Raw genomic sequence first — 25,771 nt, forward strand, 5'->3', positions numbered from 1 at the left:
TCCGATAAAGAGGAGCAGACTGGCAGAATGGATCCACAAACAAAAAGTTGCCATCTGTTGTCTATAAGAGACCCACCTTACAGCAAGAGATAAAAACAGGCTTTGAATGAAAGGATGGAGCAAGATCTTCCAAGCAAACGCACCTACCAAAATGGCAGGAGTAGCCATCCTGATCTCAGACAAGCTGAACATCTCATTAAAATCAACTCAAAAAGACAAAGAAGGTCAGTACTTTTTTTTTATTAATTGAACATAAATTTTTTTACAAGGTGTTGTGCAAAGAGGGTGCAGTTACATAGTAGGGCAGTGTGTACATTTCTTGTGATATCTTACGATCTGTTTTTCTATCCCTTGTCTAGGTCAGGTAGACATATATGCAATATACAATGTATCAAGAACATATACAGTATTCACAGACTTGGTCTCTACTGTCTCTCCGTCTCCCTTTCTTAACAGTCATATATCAGAGAGATCATGCTCCTTTGTTTTCTGTGTTCTAGGCTTGTCTCACTCAACATTATTTGTTCGAGTTCTGACCATTTCCCTGCGAATAACAATATTTCACCATTCCTAATCGCTATGTAGTATTCCATTGTGTATAAATACCATATTTGGATCCATTCGTCTGTGGAGGGGCATCTGGGTTGTTTCCATATTTTGGCTATTGTGAATTGTGCCGCGATAAACATGGAAGTACAAATGTCTTTTTGATATCTTGGGTTTTGCTGTTTAGGATAGATGCCTAGGAGTGATATGGCTGGGTCATAGGGTAGGTCTATATTGAGCTTTTTGGGGAACCTCCATACTGTTTTCCAAAGTGGTTGTACTAATTTGCACTCCCACCAACAATGGAGAAGAGTTCCTCTTTCCCCACAGCCCCTCTAGCATTTGTTGTTTCCTGAGTTCAGAGTATAGGCCATTCTAACTAGGGTGAGGTGGTATCTCAGGGTTGTTATTATTTGCATTTCCTTTACTAGCAGGGATGTTGAACATTTCCTCATATGTTTCTTTGCCATTTTTATCTCTTCTCTTGTGAAGTCTCTCCTTAGCTCCTTTGTCCATTTCCTAATTGGTTTATTGGGCTTGGAGGGGCTTAGTTTTTTGAGTTCTCTGTAGATGACAGATATTAGGCCTTTGTCTGTTGCTGTGCTGGTAGATATCCTTTCCCATATCGTTGGCTGTCTTTCTATTTTGGTGGCTATGACCTTAGCTGTGCAGAAACTTTTTAATTTGTAGTAGTCCCATTTGTCGAGTCTTTCCCCTATTGGTTGTGCCCCTGGGACTCTATTCAGGAAGTTCCTTCCTGTGCCTATAAGTTCTAGTGTCTTTCCTACTCTGTCCTTCAGTAGTTTCAAGGATTCAGGTCTGATGTTGAGGTCCTTGATCCATTTTGAGTTGATCTTGGTGCATGGTGATAGGCTTGGGTCTACTTTGAGTTTTCTGCATATGGCTGCCCAGTTCTCCCAGCACCAGTAGTTGAAGAGGCTATGTTTATTCCATTGTATGTCTTTAGCTCCTTTGTCGAATATCAGTTGGGTGTAAGAGTGCGGTTTTATTTCTGGATCTTCAATTCTAATCCACTGGTCTTCTGATCTGTTTTTATACCAATACCAGGCTGTTTTTGATATGATGGCTTTGTAGTAGAGCTTGAAGTCTGGTATTGTGATACCTCCTGCACTATTTTTTTTTTTTTTTGCCTAGAATTGCTTTGGCTATTCTAGGTTTTTTGCTGTTCCATATGAATTTATGGATTGCTTTCTCTATTTCAGTGAAGAATGTAACTGGGATTTTGATAGGGATTGCATTGAATTTGTATAACAATTTGGGCAATATGGCCATTTTTCACTATATTGATTCTGCCTACCCATGAGCATGGGAGGTCTTTCCATCTCCTTGTGTCTTCTTTGATTTCCCTTATTAGATTTTTGTAGTTTTCATTGAATAGGTCCGTCACGTCCTTGGTTAAGTTGATCCCTAGGTACTTTATTCTTTTTTTGGCTACTGTAAATGGAATTGTTTCCATAATTTCCTTTTCTGTTTGTCTATTGCTGGTGTACAAAAAAGCTGCTGATTTTTGTGGGTTGATTTTGTATCCTGCTACTTTGCCAAATTGGTTTATTAGGTGTAGGAGTTTGGGTACTGAGTTTTTTGGGTACTTCAGATATAAGATCATGTCATCTGGGAATAGGGATAGCTTGATTTCTTCCTTGCCAATGTGGATCCCTTTGATGTCCTCCTCTTGCCTTATTGCTATGGCTAGGGATTCCAGCACTATGTTGAGCAGAAGTGGGGAGAGTGAGCATCCTTGTCTTGTTCCTGAGTTTAGGGGGAATGATTTAAGTTTCTCTCCATTTAATATGATATTAGCAGTTGGTCTGTTGTATATGGCTTTTATTGTTTTGAGGAATGTTCCATCTATTCCTGTTCTCTCCAAAGCTTTTAATAGGTATGGATGTTGTATTTTGTCAAAGGCTTTTTGGGCATCGACTGAGATAACAATGTAATTCTTAATTTTAGATCTGTTTATGTGGTGAACTACGTTGATTGATTTACGGATGTTGAACCATCCTTGTGACTGAGGGATGAAGCCTACTTGGTCATGATGTATGATTTTCTTGATCAGTTTCTGGATCCTGTTAGCTAATATTTTATTGAGGAGCTTTGCGTCTGTGTTCATTAGTGATATTGGTCTGTAGTTCTCTTTTTTTGTTGGGTCTTTGCCTGGTTTGGGAATGAGTATGATATTAGCTTCATAGAATGAGGTTGGGATTTCTCCCTCTGTTTCTATTTCGCGGAAGAGTTTGAGGAGTACTGGTATTAGCTCCTCACTAAAGGTTTTGTAGAATTCGTTGGTGAATCCATCTGGACCTGGGCTTTTCTTAGTAGGGAGGTTCTTGATTACCTCCTGTATCTCACCGTAAGTTATTGGTTTATTTAGTTGATTTATTTCTTCTTGGTTCAGTTTGGGCAGTTTGTACTTCTCTAAGAATTGATCCATTTCTCTAAAATTATTTTTTTTTGCTGAGTAGAGGTTTTGGAAATAGCTCCTTATGATTGTTTGAATATCGTGTGTACTTGTTGTAATTTTTCCGGTGGAGTCCCTGATTTTACGTATATGAGTCTCTTCTCTTCTTTTTTTTGTAAGTCTTGCAAGGGGTCTGTCAATTTTGTTTATTTTCTCAAAGAACCAGCTTTTAGTCTTATTTATTTGTTGAATGGTCTTTCTATTTTCAATCAGATTTATCTCTTCTTTAATCTTTGTGATCTCTCCCCTCCTAGTCGTTTTAGATTCTGTCATTTCTTGTTTCTCCAGTTGTTTTAGTTTCATCGTGAGGGTATTCACCTGCTCTGCTTCCATTCTTTTAATGTGAGTGCTGAGTGCAGTGATCTTGCCCCTCAGCACTGCCTGAGCTGTGTCCCATAGGTTTCTTTGTGATGTGTTTTCTTTGTCATTGTGGCTTATGAATTCATTGATTTCATCTTTAATTTGGTCTGTGGCCCAAGTGTTGGATACCAGCATGGCGTTTAGCCTCCAAGAGTGTGAATAGACTCTGTGGTATCCGTTGTTATTGAGGGTTACCTTTAATCCACTGTGATCAGGTATAATACATGGGATGATGTCAATACTTTTGTATTTGCTGAGGTTCTTTGTGTGGGCTATGACGTGGTCTATTTTGGAATATGATCCATAGGCTGCTGAAAAGAAGGTGTATTGGGTCTCTGTAGGGTGAAAAGTTCTATATAGGTCTGTTAGATCCATTTGGTAAATGGTGTTATTTAGGTCCTCAGCTCCCTTACTAATCCTCTGGGTGTTGGATCTGTCTCTTGGAGAGAGAGGAGTATTAAAGTCACCCACTATGATTGTGTTTGTGTCTATCTTGCTCTGTAATTCTGTGAGAATTTGCTTGACATATTTAGGGCCTCTTTTGTTCAGTGAATATACATTTATCACCGTGATTTCTTGATTCTGGATTTTTCCTTGTATTAATATGTAGTGTCCTTCTTTGTCTTTTTGAGTGGACTTTAATGAGAAGTCCAGCTTGTCTGAGATCAGAATGGCTACACCTGCCATTTTGGTGGGTGCATTTGCTTGGTAGATCTTGCTCCATCCTTTCATTCAAAGCCTGTTTTTGTCCCTTGCTGTAAGGTGGGTCTCTTGTAGACAGCAGATGTCAACTTTTTGTTTGCGAATCCATTCTGCCATTCTGCTCCTCTTTATCGGGGAGTTTAAACCATTTATATTTAAAGAGATCAAGGATAAGGGTGTTTTTTCTCCTTCCATTTTCTTGTTGGGCTGTTTTTTCCTCTTTTTTTTTTTTCCTGTCTTTAGTGAGCTGGTCTTTCTGATGGACTTTGGCTATTGAAGTTTCTTTCTGATTCTGTCTGTGTGTCTTTTACGATCTCTGTTGGGTGGGGTTCCCCTCTTAATATTCGCTGTAGGGCTGGTTTTTTATTCACATACTCCTTTAGCTCCTCTTTGGTGTGGAAAGATCTGGTTCTCCCTTCGAATGTGAACTCCAATTTCGCTGGATATTTGATCCAAGGTTGTAAATTGTTATTCTGAAGTACTTGGATGGTGTTCTTCCACTCACTTCGAGCTTGGTAAGTGTGTGTGGATAAGTCGGATGTTATTTGAATCCTCTTCCCATTGAAAAAACTTTCCTTCTTCACTTTGGCTGAATTCAGAATTTGCTCTTTAATCTTGAGGTCTGTAGTCTTGAATATTATGTGCCTTGGGGTGGCTTTCCTGGGGTCTGGCCTGCCAGGTGTCCTATAGACTTCGGTTACCTGGATGGGGTCCCCTGTGAGATTGGGGAAGTTTTCTGCAATAACTTTATTGAGAACATGATTAAGCCCTCTGTTCTGGTATTCGGCTCCTTATTCTATTCCAATTATGCACAGATTATATATCTTGTCTTTGTCCATTACTTCCTGGATTATTCTTCCCTGATGCTTCACCTTTTCTAGGAGTGTGGTCATTTTCTGGTTGTTGTCAGCTGCTTCATCGTCCAGGCGAGAGATTCTGGATTCTATATGGTCTACTCTTTGTGTTATGGTTTCAATTGCGGAGTTTATGGATGTCAGAGAGCTATTTATGGTTATATCAGCTCTGATCGTAGAAATTTCTTCCTTTAAAGAGTTCTATTTTAAATCTATTTTTTCATGCATTTCAATTCTCAGGATGTGGAGATTTTCTTTAAAGGCCACTTGCATTGTATCCATTTTTGCTTCCATTTCTTTAATTGAGGCTTGCATTGTATCCATTTTTGCTTCCATTTCTTTCTTGGCTTCCTGGGTGTCCTTCCAGATTTCCGCTCTAAACTCCTGGAATTGTTTTCTGATTTCATTTCTGACGCTTTCGATCATTTCTGTTAACATGGCCTCATTTGCTTTTTTAGTCTCCTTCTTCTCTTCAGTCGTGCTGCTTTTTGGAGTTGGTGAGTTGGCTTGCCCTTTGATGAACTGAGTTATGTTTCTTTGTGATTTGCGCATCTGGAGGTCTGTGTAAATCTTCCCTCCCTCCTGTGTAGGCATGTCTATGGCAGCAGGTGCTGTCGCTGTGGCCCCGCCCACCAGTGCAGCCTATGCCTACCAGAGCGGGCGCTGTCGCCGAGGGCCTGCCCTCTTGTGCGCTGTGCGTCCACTACAATAGGCATTTTAGCAGGATATGCCTCCCAGAGTGAGCCCCGGGTTGGTGGGTTGTGTTTGAGCCCTCCTGCGAGTCCGTGGGGGGGGGCGGTATGTGTGGGGTCCAGTGGGATCGACTGTCCGGGTGTGGCTTGGCACCCTCAGACCTCTGTGGGGGGGGACATGATCAGGTTCAGGTGACCCTGCTGGGCTGGTTTTGACCACCAGCGCCTGTGATTTTAGTTGTAAGAGTCTGCGAGGTCCAGGCGCCTCGGGTGGGGCTTGCACTGCCTGCCTTCCCCCGGCCCCTGTTGGGAAGGGGGCGGGGCCGGTTCTGCCAGTTCAGGAACCTGTGGGGCCTTGGGGCTGCTCCGCCCTTTCCCTGCTAAACTGACTTCCCAGCACCTGATGGGGGCTCCCCGCCTGATTTGGGGTTCTTTGTTCATTCGGGGTGGGGAGGGGGAGGGAGGGAGATCTAGCTTCTTTGTTGGGCTTGGGTCTCTGATAGCTGGTCTCCCGTTGGGGGACTCACTTTTGCTGCTTTGTGTGTGTTCCACGCAGCCGTTGGCCCTTCAGTGGTTGGTGAAGTGTCATGGTGGCTTCCCCGTTCCCTCTTTCTGCCACGCTGGGTTCCCTTGTCCGAACCCGGTGTGGACCTAAACTTCTCATTGCTGCAAGTGTGTGTCTTGGTCCGCACCCTGCCTTGTGACCATGGGGTCTCCCGCTATATGAATTCTGTGCTCCTGGCAGCCTGTCTGGCGATCGCCGGGTTCCCCTTTCCCAGCCTGGCCCTGTTTGGGCCAGGGTCGGCTGGTGGGGGGAGGGTGCCCCAGAGATTCTCCGGCTCCGTGTAGGTTTTCGGTTCTTCTTTTTTGCTCCTTTTTGTTTTCCTGCGTTTCTCCACTGCGTCTGGCTGCTGTTTTGCTGGGTTCTTGATGGGGTGTTGGGTGTTGGAGTTCTCAGCTTGCTATTCAGTTGGAGCGAGTCGGGGTGCCTCCCTATTCTGTCGGCGCTATCTTTCTCTCTACTACATTTTAATACAAGGAAAAATCCAGAATCAAGATATCACGGTGATAATTGTATACTCACTGAACAAAAGAGGCCCTAAATATGTCAAGCAAATTCTCATAGAACTCCAGAACAAGATAGACCCAAACACAATCATAGTGGGTGACTTTAATACCCCACTCTCTCCAAGAGACAGATCCAACACCCAGAGGATTAGCAAGGGAGCTGAGGACCTAGGTAACACCATATCCCAAATGGATCTGACAGATCTATACAGAATCTTCCACCCTACAGAGACCCAATACACCTTCTTCTCAGCAGCCCATAGATCATACTCCAAAATAGACCATGTCATAGCCCACACAAAGAACCTCAGCAAATACAAAAGTATTGACATCATCCCATGTATTATATCTGACCACAGTGGATTAAAGGTAACCCTCAATAACAATGGTTACCACAGAGGCTATACACATTCTTGGAGGCTAAACCCCACACTATTATCCAACACTTGGGCCACAGAACAAATTAAAGATGAAATCAACGAATTCATAAGCCACAATGACAATGAAAATACATCACAAAGAAACCTATGGGACACAGCTAAGGCAGTACTGAGGGGCAAGATCATCGCCCTCAGCACTCACATTAAAAGAATGGAAGCAGAGCAGGTGAATAACCTCACGATGAATCTAAAACAACTGGAGAAACAAGAAATGATCAAACCTAAAATGACTAGGAGGAGAGAGATCACAAAGATGAAAGAAGGGATAAATCTGATTGAAAATAGAAAGACCATTCAACAAATAAATAAGACAAATGCTAGTTCCTTGAGAAAATAAACAAAATTGACAGACCCCTTGCAAGACTTACAAAAAAAAGAAGAGACTCATATACTTAAAATCAGAGACTCGACCACAAAAATTACAACAAGTACACACAATATTCAAACAACCATAAGGAACTATTTCCAGAACCTCTACTCATTAAAAAAAATAATTTTACAGAAATGGACCAATTCTTAGAGAAGTAGAAACTGCCCAAACTGAACCAAGAAGAAATAAATCAACTAAATAAACCAATAACTAACAGCGAGATACGGGGGTGATCACCAACCTCCCAACAAAGAAAAGCCCAGGCCCAGATGGATTCACCAACGAATTCTACAAAACCTTTAGCGAGGAGCTAATACCAACACTCCTCAAACTCTTCCACGAAATAGAAACAGAGGGAGAAATCCCAACCTCATTCTATGAAGCTAATATCATACTCATTCCCAAACCAGGCAAAGACCCAACAAAAAAAGCGAACTACAGACCAATATCACTAATGAATACAGACACAAACCTCTTCAATAAAATATTAGCTAACAGGATCCAGAAACTGATCAAGAAAATTATACATCATGACCAAGTAGGCTTCATCTCACTGTCACAAGGATGGTTCAACATCTGTAAGTCAATCAATGTAATTCACCACATAAACAGATCTAAAATCAAGAATCACATTGTTATCTCAGTCGATGCCCAAAAGGCCTTTGACAAAATACAACATCCATACTTATTAAAAGTTCTGGAGAGAATATGAATAGATGGAACATTCCTCAAAACAATAGAAGTCATATACAACAGACCAATTGCTAACATCATATTAAATGGAGAGAAACTTAAATCATTCCCCCTAAACTCAGGAACAAGACAAGGATGCTCACTCTCCCCACTTCTGCTCAACATAGTGCTGGAATCCCTAGCCATAGCAATAAGGCAAGAGGAGGACATCAAAGGGATCCACATCAGCAAGGAAGAAATCAAGCTATCCCTATTTGCAGACGACATGATCTTATATCTGAAGTACCCAAAAAACTCAGTACCCAAACTCCTACACCTAATAAACCAATTCGGCAAAGTAGCAGGATACAAAATCAACCCACAAAAGTCAGCAGCTTCTCTGTACACCAGCAATGTACAAACAGAAAAGGAAATTATGGAAACAATTCCATTTACAGTAGCCAAAAAAAGAATGAAGTACCTAGGGATCAACCTAACCAAGGACGTGACGGACCTATTCAATGAAAACTACAAAAATCTAATAAGGGAAATCAAAGAAGACACAAGGAGATGGAAAGACCTCCCATGCTCATGGGTAGGCAGAATCAATATAGTGAAAAATGGCCATATTGCCCAAATTGTTATACAAATTCAATGCAATCCCTATCAAAATCCCAGTTACATTCTTCACTGAAATAGAGAAAGCAATCCATAAATTCATATGGAACAGCAAAAAACCTAGAATAGCCAAAGCAATTCTAGGCAAAAAAAGCAGTGCAGGAGGTATCACAATACCAGACTTCAAGCTCTACTACAAAGCCATCATATCAAAAACAGCCTGGTATTGGTAAAAAAACAGACCGGAAGACCAATGAATTAGAATTGAAGATCCAGAAATAAAACCGCACACTTACAGTCAGCTGATATTCGACAAAGGAGCTAAAGACATACAATGGAATAAACATAGCCTCTTCAACTACTGGTGCTGGGAGAACTGGGCAGCCATATGCAGAAAACTCAAAGTAGACCCACGCCTATCACCATGCACCAAGATCAACTCAAAATGGATCAAGGACCTCAACATCAGACCTGAATCCTTGAAACTACTGAAGGACAGAGTAGGAAAGACACTAGAACTTATAGGCACAGGAAGGAACTTCCTGAATAGAGTCCCAGGGGCACAACAAATAGGGGAAAGACTCGACAAATGGGACTACTACAAATTAAAAAGTTTCTGCACAGCTAAGGTCATAGCCACCAAAATAGAAAGACAGCCAACGATTTGGGAAAGGATATCTACCAGCACAGCAACAGACAAAGGCCTAATATCTGTCATCTACAGAGAACTCAAAAAACTAAGCCCCTCCAAGCCCAATAAACCAATTAGGAAATGGACAAAGGAGCTAAGGAGAGACTTCACAAGAGAAGAGATAAAAATGGCAAAGAAACATATGAGGAAATGTTCAACATCCCTGCTAGTAAAGGAAATGCAAATAAAAATAACCCTGAGATACCACCTCACTCCAGTTACAATGGCCTATACTCTGAACTCAGGAAACAACAAATGCTGGAGGGGGTGCGGGGAAAGAGGAACCCTCTCCATTGTTGGTGGGAGTGCAAATTAGTACAACCACTTTGGAGAAAAGTATGGAGGTTTCTCAAAAAGCTCAATATAGACCTACCCTATGACCCAGCCATACCACTCCTAGGCATCTATCCTGAACAGCAGGTCCCAAGATATCAAAAAGACATTTGTACTTCCATGTTTATCGCGGCACAATTCACAATAGCCAAAATATGGAAACAACCCAGATGCCCCTCCACAGACGAATGGATCCAAAAAATATGGTACCTATACACAATGGAATACTACATAGCGATTAGGAATGGTGAAATAAATTTTATTCTCAGGGAAATGGTCAGAACTTGAACAAATAATGTTGAGCGAGACAAGCCTAGAACACAGAAAACAAAGGGGCATGATCTCCCTGATATATGACTGTTAAGAAAGGGAGACGGAGAGACAGTAGAGACCAGGTCTGTGAAACCAAAAACTGCTTGTCAAATGGTATTTCCCACAGAATTGGGTCAGCGACCCAATATTATGTAACTAAAACCAAACAACTACTCAACATATAAAGGTCAAAAATTGACCTTTCAGTGGAATACAATAGCTCAAAAGCTATGTATGTACGTTCATATAAGACTACTGTCGACATATTGTCTAATGTTGACATTACATTTAAAGCCCTAGGCGAATTTTCTTGGGCGTAGGCCACGTGGCTACTGTATATGTTCTTGGTACATTGTGTATTGTATATATGTCTACCTGACCTAGGGAAGGGAAAGAAAAACAGGGTGTAAGATATCACAAGAAATGTACACACTACCCTACTATGTAACTGTACCCTTTTTGCACAACACCTTGTCAAAAAATTAGTGTTTAATTAATAAATAAATTACCAAAATAAGAGAAATCTATGAGATAATTTTGTCTTGATTTGAGTATGACTGAATATAGTGAGAGAACATTCTGAAAGAATGAGCTTGTTTCTGAATAATGTCCAGGAAAGGAGGGAAAGATAGAGGGAGGGAGGAAGGGAAAGGCTGTTTTTGACACACATAAAAAAGTATAAGATTTACTACTAGTATGCAAATTAAGTTTTAAGGTATAAAATTGGCAAAATCAAGTGTTGATAACTGTAAACTCTTATATCAGAACAAGAATCAGAAGCATAAAATAACCTGAAAGTATGGTCACATATAGGTTTGAAATTCACATGTATGAGTATGTGTGAATAGATATGAAAATGGTGCTAATCCTGAAAGTGATGCTGCAGAAAAAAAGGCCAAAGAACAAGATGGAAATATCACACAGCACTAAAATAGCTCTGGGATGTTAGGCTGTGGCAGTGCTGACTGGAGTCAGAACATGATTCCTTGAGGATAATGTCTCTGAGATCCTCTAAGAAGAACTTTTGATATGGCAGAACATTCACACACTTGAATTTGCCCCTAGATGAATTTGATCTTCTTTCAGGGAACATGTTTCTGAATAGAGTTTATAATTAGTATCCTTTTTCAGGATAAAGTAACAATTTAAATAATAGTTTTTGGTGAATTCTAAATGGCAACAAGTTTGAGGAGAAGAGAATTGAGAAACCAAGTGGAATCTAATAGCTTCACTTAGAAAATTTCACTAACTGGATCAGAGCCATTCTGTGTTATTACTGTTTATTATTCTGTATTGCTCTAACTACATATGACGAATTGAAGAACTTAGCTCATCTATGCTTTTGAGAATTTTTTCCTTGTACATGTCTCCTATAATTTTAGACTTTGAGAAAATTAACTACCTATTTTGATTAAATATTGCAAAACTTATTTTTGTCAACTCATTTCTGTGTCAGTTACATATGTACAGAAAAAAGCAACATTTTTTTGTGACAGTCCTGGGTTTTAAACTCAGAGTTTGAGTACTGTCCTGTAGGCTTTTTACTCAAGGCTACCACGCTTATCACTTGAGCCACAGCTCTACTTCCAGCTTTCCAGTGGTTAATTGGAGATAAGAATCTCAAGATCTTTACAGTCAAAGTTGACTTGGAATCATGATCCATCAGATCTCAGTTTCCTGGTAGCTGGGATTAGAGGCATCAGCTGCTGGTAGCTGGCTAAGAGCACCATATTTTAAAAAACAAAAAAAATTGACCAAATTATAGTGAAAAGATAATGGCTTATTATTCTGCCACTAAGAGCAAAATTTTGTCGTGAGCAGGAAAATCGTTAGAACTGGTGATCACCATGTGAATTAAAATAAGCCAGACTCAGAAAGGCAAACATCACATATTTTCTCTTGTATGTGGAATGTAGACTTAAAAAAAGAAAATGAATGTTTGTGTCAAAAACTAGCAAGAAAGGGGAGGGAAAAAGGAGAAGGTGATCAGAGAACTGAATATGACCAAAGTATTTCATATGCATATGTGAAAATGGAGCAAGAAAAACAAAAAAGTAGTAAAAACAAAAGAAAGGATTAAGAAAAACTACCTCATATTTATGTGTGAACATGTTACAATGAAACCCTTTGTACAATTAACATACATTAATAAAAAGTGAAACCAGCAAGACAAAACCTAAATATTAAAATAATCTCTTAAAACGATGACCATATGTAACACATACTTAGCAATTTCTAACTGCTATTGCTAAAAGCAGTAACTCTTCACTAGGTCCTACAAAAATTCAAAGGGTAACTAAAAGCAGCACAGAAATTTCTGGCATCTCTGTATTCATCCTGTGTCTGTGTCCTTTGCACTGAGCCATTGTCTTCTGAGAGTCCCCTTGGATTCCATGTAGGACAGAATTGTAAGAAGATTGAAAACTACCTCCTGGGTAACAATGGCTTTCTACTGTCATTTCTGGCTTTATGCTGGCTAGTTGAACATAAGAGTTTCTCAGATTTATCTGCCCTGCTAGCTTTGAACCTTGATCCTCAGATCTCAGCCTCCAAAGTAGCCAAGATTACAGATGTGAGCCCTTGGCTCCTAGTACCAATGACTTCCTTTTCATTGTGACAAGGTCCCACCTAACCAATCCTGAGCTGATCATCAACTATACCATACGTGTGACTTGGACTGGCTAATATTTTTGCACGTTTTTTTGCCCCTGATCCAATTCTTTGGTTATCTAAACCTAAAGCTCATGTCTATACCCTGAAATGTCCGTTATATGCTATTGCCTCCTGATTTATCTTTCTTGGCCACTTACCACTATACCTAGTACATTGGGGCAGATGGTTAGACCTTGCATAATGGAACTCATGTAGTTGGACCTCTGGCCCAGAACTCTGTTTATAGATGCCATTAAAAATAGCATGGAGCATGATACCAGTTGCTCAAGCCTGTAATCCTAGTTCCACGGGAGGTTGAGATTTGAAGATAGAGGTTCAAGGTTAGCCTATGTAGAAAAGTCTGTGAGACTTCTTACCTCTGACTAATCTCCAAAAAGCTAGAACTGAAACTGTGCCTCAAATGGTAAGAAACAAATTGGAGCAAAAAAGCTCTGGAATAGTGCCCAGGCCGAGTTCAAGCTGCACAACTGGCCCAAATCGGAAAAAAAAGAACAAAAGAAAATGAGACACAAATTGAAGTAAACCAAAGAAGGACTAATTATGGTCCTAACAATCTGTTTATTTTTACCTGCCGTATTTTTGTTCTGCATCTTTCTTTAAACTTGCATTGCTTTCCTGAATTAAACTCCTACCTACTTGCTTAGTAGGTAGAAGTGCTTTGTGGGACGGAAATAAGGACAAAGGAGAGTTAATATAAACAGACCAGAGTCAACATAAATATTATTGGATGGGGGGCTGGGGATATGGCCTAGTGGCAAGAGTGCTTGCCTCGTATACATGAGGCCCTGGGTTCGATTCCCCAGCACCACATATACAGAAAATGGCCAGAAGTGGCGCTGTGGCTCAAGTGGCAGAGTGCTAGCCTTGAGCAAAAAAGAAGCCAGGGACAGTGCTCAGACCCTGAGTCCAAGGCCCAGGACTGGCCAAAAAATAAAAAAAAAAATATTATTGGATGGAAGAAGCAAAGTGGGTTGTCAAGTATTGCAAAGTATACTTTTCCTACTGAGGAAGATTTATCACTGCAGATTACTTTTTTGAATTCAAAGGGACTAAATGAACCTTAGTGGAAAATATAGAAATACTGGTCCAAGAAATTTTTAAAGAAAATCTGGAGTCATAAAAAGCATTGAAAAGATTTATAAAGAAAGACATGTAGTAACAGGTTCTAAGATAAAATTTGTCTCTACTGTCAACACATATGCTCAGTAAAGTCACTTGGGAATTTCAGGGAATATGCAAATTATATGGGGATTTGAAAACTTTAAAACAAGGACGAATTGTATAATTTATAGGAGAGAAAAAATGTGAACTGTGTGGTAGCATAAGAAATGATCGCTCTGTGGGTCTTTGTTTTTGTAGCAGAAATGGTGTAAAAATCATTTTTTATGCCTTTAGAGTATTTAGGGGCAGAATAACTATGTTTTTCTGACAGAACTGGGAGTTCACACTGAAATCCAATCCCTGTTAGTACCTTTCTGCTTTTAGCTGAGCTATATGATTCTAGCCTTTGAGAATTTTAGTTTCAAGCCTGTAATACTTCAAGTCTAAGGGCCAGATGACTTATAAAGTTCTTTGATGAGTTCTTCCTGTCGTATCTTTGGTTTATATAAGCAAAAAATTTAAATGCTTATTTTTATTCAAATTTAGTTAAGGATAACTGAAGTGGACGTGCAGATTTTGTTAATGAAACCAATTCAAAGTCCCTGGAAGAGAAGGTGTTGTTGTATTGTGTTTTGTTGGCAATAATGGGTCAAGTATTTTTCTTTTTAAATAAAGGCCTACTGTTGATACTATAATCACAGAGATAAGTTATGGGTACTCTGAGTGGTACTTCACATAATCATCTAGATTGTTCAGTTGTAAACTGTTTCACCTCCAGCTGGTTAAACCTCTAAGCCATAATCTTTCAGAACATTTAGTCTCATATGGTGGGGTCCAAGGTTCAATCTCTTAGTCTTTTAAAATTGAAACTGTAGGTGTTATATTCACCTGACTATGAATTGAATTCTCCTCATGGAAGAATTCTCAATTTTAAAACTAAAACACTACACTTGTTTTCATCACTAGATCTTTTAAGCTGGGTCAGGTTTTATAAGGAGCTTCTTTACTTGAGCCTTTGTAACACTCCATCAAACCACTTTGTACATGTGGGTTTACTGTAGTCTCTAAATTTGGGTTTTTTTTTTTTTCAATTTTCTTAAGTTTATTCTTGCTGATACTTTTTTTCTGATTCCTCCCCAAAGAAATTATGTCATTTTCAAGAAACTTCCAAGTTCTGTTTCATCCTCCTCCACTATTAAGTTTGACTTGGGCACATGAAAAGGAGGAGGCAATGCATACAGGCAGAACCTAAGAGCTTAAATCAGTGCAAAGTTGGCCTGGAAACCTGTCTCTGATCTGAATGTTAGTCAAAACCACATGCTTATCAGCATACAGAAGGGAAATACATCTCTTCTTGCCATAAATTCTGAATGAATTTCTCTAATCTTGCATTTCACTGAAAGAAAAATTAAAAAAAGTTTTTTAAACCTATTTTTCTCATTGATATAACTTAAGTTTAAGGGGAACTCAATGGAAAAATTTCTAAAAAGTGAGACAAATACAAGCATGATTTTTGGTTTTCTGGTCCAGTCCATTGAGAAGTAGGGATTATTCTTCAGTCTTCTGTATTACCCTTTCAAGGATGATTTATATGGAAGTTACTTAGTTCTATACTTGTGATTCACAAATATTTTGAAGAGGAAACAAACTTTTAAAAAATCTTTTTTAGATCCCATCTACTTTCACCTTTAATGTAGGGGCTATCAGAATCAGACCTATAAAAACCAATTCCATGGAATATGTGTGTATACAAATATACATGCATGTGTACACATACATTCTTCAGCATGGCAAAAACAAATTTCCCTTAGAAGATGGAGAAAGGTAAAAAGATGAGTGGGAAAGGTAATATTATTTTAACCTTATGTTTTCTAATAGAATGGGTAGTTTGAGCTGAGAGGCTAGTAGTGAAGAAACACTCACTCTTAATTATTTGTACTCAATGACACATTTCTTTTCTTTAAACTTCACATTAATTCTGCGTAGTAGTTTCTATTTTTCAAGCATAAAACCAAAGCTAAGAGAGTTTATGGAAATTTTTCAGTGTCTAATAGATAGCAAATGTCTCAGTGGGAATTATGAGGCTGGAGGGTAAATCTTCTCCATGAGTGGTTAAAGGGAAATCTGTGTCCTTTAAATACCAAATGGACCAATGACAATGTTAATATCCTTTCTATCAAGAAGATGGGGCCAGTTCAGGATTTCTTCAGTTTCTGTGGTTTGCTCACTTATAAAAGAGATTGGGAGACTCACACACATGTCAGGTTTATACCTTCAATGTACAACAGAGCAAGGTCCAAGTCATTACATACTAAGTCAATGGAGGAGTCATTAATGACAACTTTATATTTTTCATTCATGTATATTTACAAAGAAATGTGTTTGGTCCCCTCCTTCCTCTTCACCATGACATCTAGCTTCAATGATTTGGCAGTAGGGTTTACAAAATACATAAAGATCTTAGACTAATCAATTGCAGCTTTCTACTTTTAAAAAGTATATAACTAAGATCAGTAAAGGCAAAAAGATCATAGAGAAGAATCCAGGAGAGATAAGGGACAAACTTTTAGTTGTCTTTTCTCTATGGAGTGACATAAGCAGGTTTTAGTTTTTCTAGCAATAGTGGGTGACAGCAGGCAAGGCTGTTTGCTCAAACCTTGGTTTTCAGGGATTTTTTTTCCCCAGGGGATTGATCATGTAGGCATGGAGTAAGAGGGTTACTGACCCATGTACTTTTAGTAACTTTGTAACACTGTGCTTGGCCCTTCTCTAAGTTACACTAATGGCACATGCCCAAAACCCCCACCAGAGGTCAAATCAATTAGCCTAATCAAATGCTATCCATTAAAAACTAAAACCAAGGTTATATAACACTCTAAAGGCTTAGGAGCAAAAAGCAGTTAAGAGTCTATTTAAAGAATGTTTTACATTCCAGTATTTTTCCTACAGATTCTATTATTTAGCCCATAAGAATAACAAAATGTCTGTCAATATCTCTTAAGAAATAGCCTGGCTGAGGCAGGGACTCATCACGGAAAGAGGACTATAGACCGATCTCCCTGATGAACATAGACGCAAAAATTCTCAACAAAATTCTGGCCAATCGACTTCAACAGGTCATCAAAAAAATCATACACCACAACCAAACTGGATTCATCCCCGGGATGCAAAGTTGGTTTAATATACACAAGTCAATTAATGTAATCCACCACATCAACCGGAGCAAGATAAAGAACCACATGGTTTTATCTCTGGATGCGGAAAAAGCATTTGATAAAATCCAGCACCCATTTATGCTAAAAGCCCTGGAAAAACTGGGATTCCAGGGAACATTCCTGAATATAATCAAGGCAGTTTATGACAAACCAACAGCAAGCATAAGTCTAAAGGGTGAAAAATTAAGCCATTCCCTTTAAAATCAGGAACAAGGCAGGGATGTCCACTCTCTCCCCTGCTCTTCAACATAGTACTAGAATTCCTAGCCAGAGCAATCAGGCAAGAAGAAAATATAAAGGGGATCCAAGTAGGTAAAGATGAAGTTAAACTCTCTCTCTTCGCAGATGACATGATCCTATACCTAAAGAATCCCATAGACTCTACCCCCAAACTACTAGAGCTGATCCAAAACTTTGGCAAAGTTGCAGGATATAAAATAAACCCTCAAAAATCAACGGCCTTTCTGTATGCTAATGACCCGAAGACCGAGGCTGATATCAGGAAAGCAACCCCCTTTGCAATAGCCTCCAAAAACATAAAATACCTAGGAATAACCTTAACCAAAGAAGTGAAAGACCTCTTTGAGGAGAACTTTAAAACCTTGAAAAACGAAATTAAGTCAGAATTAAGGAAATGGAAAAACCTCCCATGCTCCTGGATTGGGAGGATTAATATAATCAAAATGGCAATATTGCCAAAGGCTATCTACAAATTCAATGCAATACCCATTAATATCCCAACACCATTTTTAATGAAATAGAGGAAGCAACCCAGAAATTCATATGGAATAATAAAAGACCTAGAATAGCAAAAACAATCCTAAGCAGAAAGAACAGTGCTGGAGGAATTACAATACCCAACTTCAAGCTGTATTATAAATCTATAGTAATAAAAACAGCTTGGTATTGGCACTGGAACAGGCCTGAAGACCAATGGAACAGAATTGAAGACCCAGGAATGAACCCACAGAACTACGCCTACTTAATCTTTGATAAAGGGCTAAAACAATAGTTTGGAAGAAAGATAGCCTCTTTAACAAATTGTGCTGGAAAAACTGGCTCAACACATGCAACAAACTAAAACTAGATCCTTATATATCACCCTGCACCAAAATCAATTCCAAATGGATTAAAGACCTTGAAATCAAAACCAACACCCTGAAAACACTAAAGGAAGGAGTAGAAGAAACACCTGGGCTCCTTGGCGCAGGACGGAACTTCCTGAACAAAGACCCAGAAAGGCTACAAATCAAAGAAAGGTTGGACAAATGGGACTGCATCAAACTGCAGAGCTTCTGCACGGCAAAGGACATAGCTTGCAAGATAAACAGAAAGCCCACAGACTGGGAGAAGATCTTTACCTGCCATTCAATGGACAAAGGCCTCACATCTAAAATATATGCAGAACTAAAAAAATTAACTTCCTCCAAAACAAAACCGCAAAGAACTAATAGCCCACTCATCAAGTGGGCTAAAGACCTACAAAGAGACTTCTCTGATGAGGAAATGAGAATGGCCAAGAGACATATGAAAAAGTGCTCTACATCACTGGCCATAAAGGAAATGCAAATCCAAACAACATTGAGATTCCATCTCACCCCAGTAAGAATGTCATATATCAAGAAAACTAACAATAACAATTGTTGGAGGGGATGTGGCCAAAAGGGAACCCTACATCATTGTTGGTGGGAATGTAAACTGGTTCAGCCACTCTGGCAAGCAGTATAGAGAGTCCTCTAAAGGCTAAATATAGAACTCCCCTATGACCCAGCAACCCCACTTTTGGGTATTTATCCACAAAACCACAAACAAAGTCACAGTAAAGCCACCAGCACAACAATGTTCATCGCAGCGCAATTTGTCATAGCGAGAATCTGGAACCAACCCAGATGCCCCTCCATAGACGAATGGATCAGGAAAATGTGGTACATATACACAATGGAATTTTATGCCTCTATCAGAAAGAATGACATTGCCCCATTTGTAAGGAAATGGAAGGACTTGGAAAAAATTATACTAAGTGAAGTGAGCCAGACCCAAAGAAACATGGACTCTATGGTCTCCCTTATTGGGAATAATTAGCACAGGTTTAGGCAAGTCACAGCAGAGGATCACAAGAGCCCAATAGCAATACCCTTATGATCACATAAGATGATGCTAAGTGAAATGAGCTCCATGTTATGGAAATGATTGTTATATCACAGTTGTAACTACTTTCAACATCCCATGTGTATCTGTAGTTTCTACTATTGATGATGTTCGTGTATCACCTTCTTGTGATTGTATCTACACTATCTCTGTAATCTTATCTGAGTGTATGGGAAACAGTGTGTACTGGTATTAGAATTAGGAAATTCAAAGGGAATACCAAAATTGAGAAACAAAGGGTAAAATAAGATAAACAACAACAAAAGCAATACTTGCAAAACTGTTTGGTGTAAGTGAACTGAACACCTCAGGGGGGGAAAGGGGGAGGGGGGAGGGGGGTATGAGGGACAAGGTAACAAACAGTACAAGAAATGTATCCAATGCCTAATGTATGAAACTGTAACCTCTCTGTACATCAGTTTTATAATAAAAACTTAAAAAAAAAAAAAGAAATAGCCTGGCTGATAAAACCAATCTGTAGAAGCAGTGCAGATTTTCCTGACAGCAATAAGGCGTGGAATTCTATAGCAATTTTGCTCCCCAATGTCAAAGATAGACAACTGACTTTTAATTCATGTGATCATTCATAACTACTTTCATTTGGAGAAAAAAGAATGGGAGTCAGGTAAGTGAGCAGGGTTTTTAATATTAAATTTGCAGTTAAGGAAGATATATATATATATATATATATATATACATACACACACATACACACACACACACACACATATATGCCATAGTTCTGTGTTAGATGTGAACAGTCCTACTTTGGTAATTTATTTACTGACAGACTTTTCAATCTATTAGTAATTTCTATGTAAGAATCTGTCCCTTAGCCCAGTGGCTTCAAAAAATAATTTCTTACTGCTTATGTAGCTACATGTCATCTACTAGTTAAGCTTGGGTGGAATGGCTCTACTTCAAAAGTGTCTCATGCTTATTAAACCAACAGGATAGCATCAGGGTGGGTGTGCTTTATTCCTCTATATCAATAGAAGATACATTAAAGGAAAAGTTCAAGGTTTCTTAAAGCCAAGGCTAGAAAGTGTTATATTACTACTTCTTGCCATTGGATAAGGCAAATCCTATAATATATTAGTAGGGCTTATTGCATGTACTGGATGACATAAGCAATAGAAATTTATTTTTTCACAGTTCTATAGGCTGGAAGTCCCAAGCTGGTCCTTTCTAATGGCCATAAGGAAGAATCTGTTTCAAGATCCTTACACAGATGGCTTTCTTCATGGTGCGTGTTCATATCTCTCATTTGTGTCTTTCCGTTTTCCATGTGTCAGTCTCCACATTTCTCCTTCTTTAAAAAAAGTCTGGTACTGGGATTTGACCTTAGGATCTCACACTTGTTTGGCTTTCTTGCTTGGCTGTGCAATACTGCTTGAGCTATGCTTGCAGCCTAGCTTTTCTCTGGTTATTTTGGATAAAGTCTAACTAATTTTTCTGCCCATGTCTGACTTTGAACCCACAGTTCTCTAGATCTTAGCTTCCCAAGCAGCTAGGATTATATGTGTGAGCCACCAGTGCCTGGAACTTTTCTTTTTTTTTTTTTTTTAAGGCCATCCATCATATGGGATTGATTATCTAGAAAGAACCTATGTCTAAATAATTTCATATTCTGAGGTACTAAGGGTTTTGACTTCAACATATAATGTCTGCAGGGATATAATTAACTCATAACACAGTAAAAACTAAAGTTAAAAGGGCTAAAACTACCCACAATGAAGATGTAGTATTATTGTGGGTGCAACATTGTGATGTGGAAACAATGGAGGTGGTTCTTAATAGTTTAAACTTCAGTCAAGTATAAGGGCTGGAAACTGTGGCCTATTATTCAAACCTGAACTGTTTTATAAAGTTTCAGTGGACTATAGACATACTTATTTTTTTTTTCATTCCTATGTCTTCTTCTTCGTGCTACAAAAAAGATTTGCATAATGTATCAAGGCACTTCATGGCCTATAGAATCTAAAATAATTCTTATTTGGTCCTTTACAGGAAAACGTCTACTGACCCCTGACCTCACCACCACAGTAATGCCTATCTAATGAAGACTATTATGACTTCTTCTGAACCCTTGGCACTGTGCTAATGGAGCAATGGCAAAACCCTCCTCCTCCTCCTCCTCCCCTCCCCTCCCCCTCCCCCTCCCCCTCCTCCTCCTCCTCCCCTCTCCCTCCCCTCCCCGTCCCCCTCCCCATCCCTATCCCCATCCCCCTCCTCCCCTTTCCCCTCCCCCTCCTTCCTCTTCTGGGAGTTTTGGCTTGTGTCTTAAGTTTTGTCATCAAATATCTCTGTGACCTTGAACAAAATTCTTAGCTTTCATGTCCCTGTTTCACCTTCAGAAAATCAGAAAAGTGGTCATGTTGCCCACCTGTCTTTGTCTATCCTTAATTATAGCCACAGATCAGCCCTTCAGTGACTTAAATTTATTATTACTGTACTACTCAATAAAGGAAGTGTCCTGTTTATAGAAAAACATAATTCCTTCCCTATGGATCTTCATTTATTATTTTAAAGAACTAAAAATTATATTTTTTCCTGAACTGGCAGTTCTGCTTATTATGGAGTTAGATGCTATTAAGGTCCCTTCTTTTAAATCTGTGAAATGAGATATGAAGTGGGGGTGAACATGTAGGATTTACTAGCATGCTTAGACAGAAATAAGTTTCATTATGATGGAATTTTATTAGACCAACTGCTTATCCACTGTGGGCACTCAGATCCTCAGAATCTTAAGATAGTGCCAGAGAAGTCCCATCTGGTCCTGCTAGCCATACATAATAATTACAAGGGTTTAGTTCAGAATTTTATGAAGAAACAGATTAAGTGAGACTAGAGCTTACCATGAATGGCAGATTTTAAGACAAGGTTCCAGCACTTTGTACCACCTCCCACCAAGAGGTAGGGTGTCTTTATTTACCAATGGGTAAATATCTTGCTTTAATCTATAGAATGAAGTTGAGGTAGTTGTACCTAAGTTCTAGAACTGTTTTTTTGGACCACCACCATTTAAGGGAACTGACTTAGCACACTGAAGCGATGCGGAGGAAACTGGGATGAGAGCAGATACCCTGAACAACTAGACTAAGCAAAAAGTTTTGGGCTAAGCTGGATCATGCTCTCTGCCACACAACTCTAGTCTCAGACCAATCTCTTCTTCAGGGTTTATTTTATATAAATAATAGAAATTGTAACTTTTCTTGTCTGTTGTGGGGCTTGAACTCAGGGTCTGGGCGCTGTCCTGAGCTCTTTTGCTCAAGACTAGCACTCTACTGCTTTGAGGCATAGTTCCACGTCAGGTTTTCTGATGGTTAGTTGGAGGTAAGAATTTTCTGGATTTTTCTGCCTGAGCTTGTCTTCAAACCGTGATCCTCAGATCTGAGCATCCTTTGTAGCTAGCATTACAGGTGTGAGCCACTGGAATTTTGACTCATTTTTATGTAATTTAAGTTACAATCTTTAACTATAGACCATTCATCTATTGATTTCTGGGAAATCTGCTTTCTTTCAAATATGCTATGCAAAATGCTGACTTCCTGTTTTGAAGAAGACATAGCTTGCTGCAGTTCTCTGCATTTCTATTAGAAGCTTGTGGCTCTGTGTTCCCTTGTAAGATCAGCCTACTCATCAGTGTGGGGGAGGAGAGGATATTCATATTCCAAGAGAGATGAAGGTTTCTTGCTTGTTATCTGCATTGAAAACACATACTATATTGTGCTAAAATCACCTGGATTTCATTTTGTCTGTGAACTTTTATTTTTGGTGACTGCTTAGGGCAATGTTAAGAAATAATGGGCCATCAACTCCAGGCTCAGTTCTAACTGATCAACAGTATCTTTTCTGGAGAGGTAAGTGGCCCTATATAACACCCAGTGTGTCCCACTGGTGAGCATGGTACTTCCTATGAAACAATTAAGCAGCTCTTGTCCATTAGCATCAGTAGCACTAGGGAATTTCTATTTAATCATTTTCTACTCAGTAGGCATAAATTATAAAGTTATATTAGCTAGCCTAGATAAAATTTAATGAAATTCACTAGTAATCAACACTTCAGAAGTGGCAATCTCATCAAAAGTATAGTGGTTATTATTTTGGGAATTCTTATTTATGTAATTTCTTTAGTAATCATGTGTAATGGCTACTTAGTAGTTAATCTGTAGCAATGTTTTAGAAATATATATTTTAAAGCCATAGATAAAGTTATAATGATAAAATACAGAATTTTGCAGTGCCCTCAAATGAGATGAGATGTGCTACATGGGTTGGCAAACTGGGACAGGAGGCCTAAGCCAATCTGTCACCTGGCTTTATAAGTTTTGTGGGCATACAGCCAGGCCCATTGAGCTCAGAGTTTATGTGACTGCTTTGGTGCCAAGATGATAGGCTGAAGTGGCTGTAACAGAGTCCTGCAGAGACCTTATGAGACGCAATGCCTAAGGTATTTACTTTCTGATCTGTTACAGAAAAAGTTTGCTGACTACTGATAGATTCAAATGCTAAAGGATCTGACATTTATTGATCATTTTTCGTATTCAAGGAGCTGTGATGGACATATCACTGTGAATAGCTCTTTTTTATAGAAAACAAAGCAAAGGCTTTAATCTGAAGCAGTGGTTTTAAATCCTGTCTGTTCATTAAAACCAACTAGCTAGAGGGTACGTTTTTTATGTTTTTTTTTTTTAATTTAAAATCTCATTTTTATTGCTTTATACTAAGGAGTTTCATTGTGAAATTTCTATGCATGCATACAATATACGCTGATAAAATTTACTCTATCACTGTCTTTCCTCTTCTCTCACCTCTTCCTCCACTCTGTGTGTGTGTGTGTGTGTGTGTGTGTGTGTGTGTGTGTGTGCCGTTACTGGGCTTGAATTCAGGGCTTAGACATTGTTCGGTAGCTTTTTTGCTGAAGGCTGATACTCTACCATTTGAGCCACAGCTCCACTTCTGACTTTTTTTTTTTGGCCAGTCCTGGGCCTTGGACTCAGGGCTTGAGCACAGTCCCTGGCTTCTTCCCGCTCAAGGCTAGCACTCTGCCACTTGAGCCACAGCGCCGCTTCTGGCCGTTTTCTGTATATGTGGTGCTGGGGAATCGAACCCAGGGCCTCGTGTATCCGAGGCAGGCACTCTTGCCACTAGGCCATATCCCCAGCCCCACTTCTGACTTTTTTTGTATGTATGTTAATTATTGGAAATAAAATTCTCATGAGCTTTCTTGCCTGGGCTGGCTTTAAAATGTGATCCTTAGATCTCAGCACTCTGTGAGTAGCTAGGATTACAGATGTGAGCAACTAATGCTTGGTTCTCTTCCCTTTTTTAAAACAATTTCAACAGGTTTCACAGTTCTATTTTCATATACTCATAAAAGTGACATGATAGACTTCCTTCATTCTGTGTTTGCCCTCTCAGATCTCTCTGGTATCCATCTCCCAACCAAACCTCTTATATATTCCTGTTATTCATTTTCTTTAGTGTATATTTATTGTACAAAGAGGAATAAAGAATTAAAGGTATACATATATTATGCTTTGGTCAGATTAAAACCCTCTGTTGCTTTCAGTGAGTTTTCTTATGAATCTTCATAATGTATTTTGATGCTACTCACTCTCCTAAAATACAGGTAGAGTTTTGTTTCGTTTTTTTTTTTTTTAATCCCCCATTCAATTTAAAAAGTGACCTGCATGGGATCTGGGTGTTGTATGCTTTTGAAAGCAATTCAGTCAAGTCTAATGCGAATCAGGATGGATAAACATTGATCCAGATTATTATTTTGCACTTGCTACTTGCTTTTCTAAAGGTTAGATGGCTTTATTACCCATTTTGACTTATAGTGACTCAACTACCACATAGGAAATTGATATTTAAATTTAACAAAATGAAAAGTAAACTTTTAAGGACTAGTGGTTGTTATTTCAGACTGGCGTGTTCTTTTAATGTCACTGCCAAAAAATTCTTGATGATTAGAATTCTAATTTCTCTCTGTGTGTGCTCACGTGTGTGTGTGCATGTGTGTCCTAGGGCTTGAACTCAGAGCCTAGGTGCTGTCCCTGAGGATTTCTTTGCTTAAGGCTAGCTCTACTTCTGGCTTATTTGGTTGTTAATTAGAGATAAGAATCTCAGGGACTTTCCTGCCCACTCTGGCTTCAAACCATGATCTTTAGATCTCAGCTCTTGAATAGTTAGGATTACAGATGTGAGCCACTGGTGTCTAGCAAGAGTTATAATTTCTTACTAATAAAACCTAGTAATTTCTTTCACAGCTATATGGATTAAAAATGAATGAATTGTTAGGTTAACAAAAAGTCATTAAAACAGCTTATTTTTATTTGTTTTACTTTCTTAACATTCTTGAACCATCTACTTCATAAAATCAAACCCCATTTAGGTATTCTTTTTTTTTAAGAGAAAAAGACAAGTATTTTATTATGAGAAATGTTCCACTAAAATTTTTGTCTACATCAGTGAAAGTGGATAAAGATTTG

The sequence above is a fragment of the Perognathus longimembris genome, chromosome 3, assembly GCF_023159225.1.
Source record: "Perognathus longimembris pacificus isolate PPM17 chromosome 3, ASM2315922v1, whole genome shotgun sequence".
Lineage (NCBI taxonomy): Eukaryota > Metazoa > Chordata > Mammalia > Rodentia > Heteromyidae > Perognathus > Perognathus longimembris.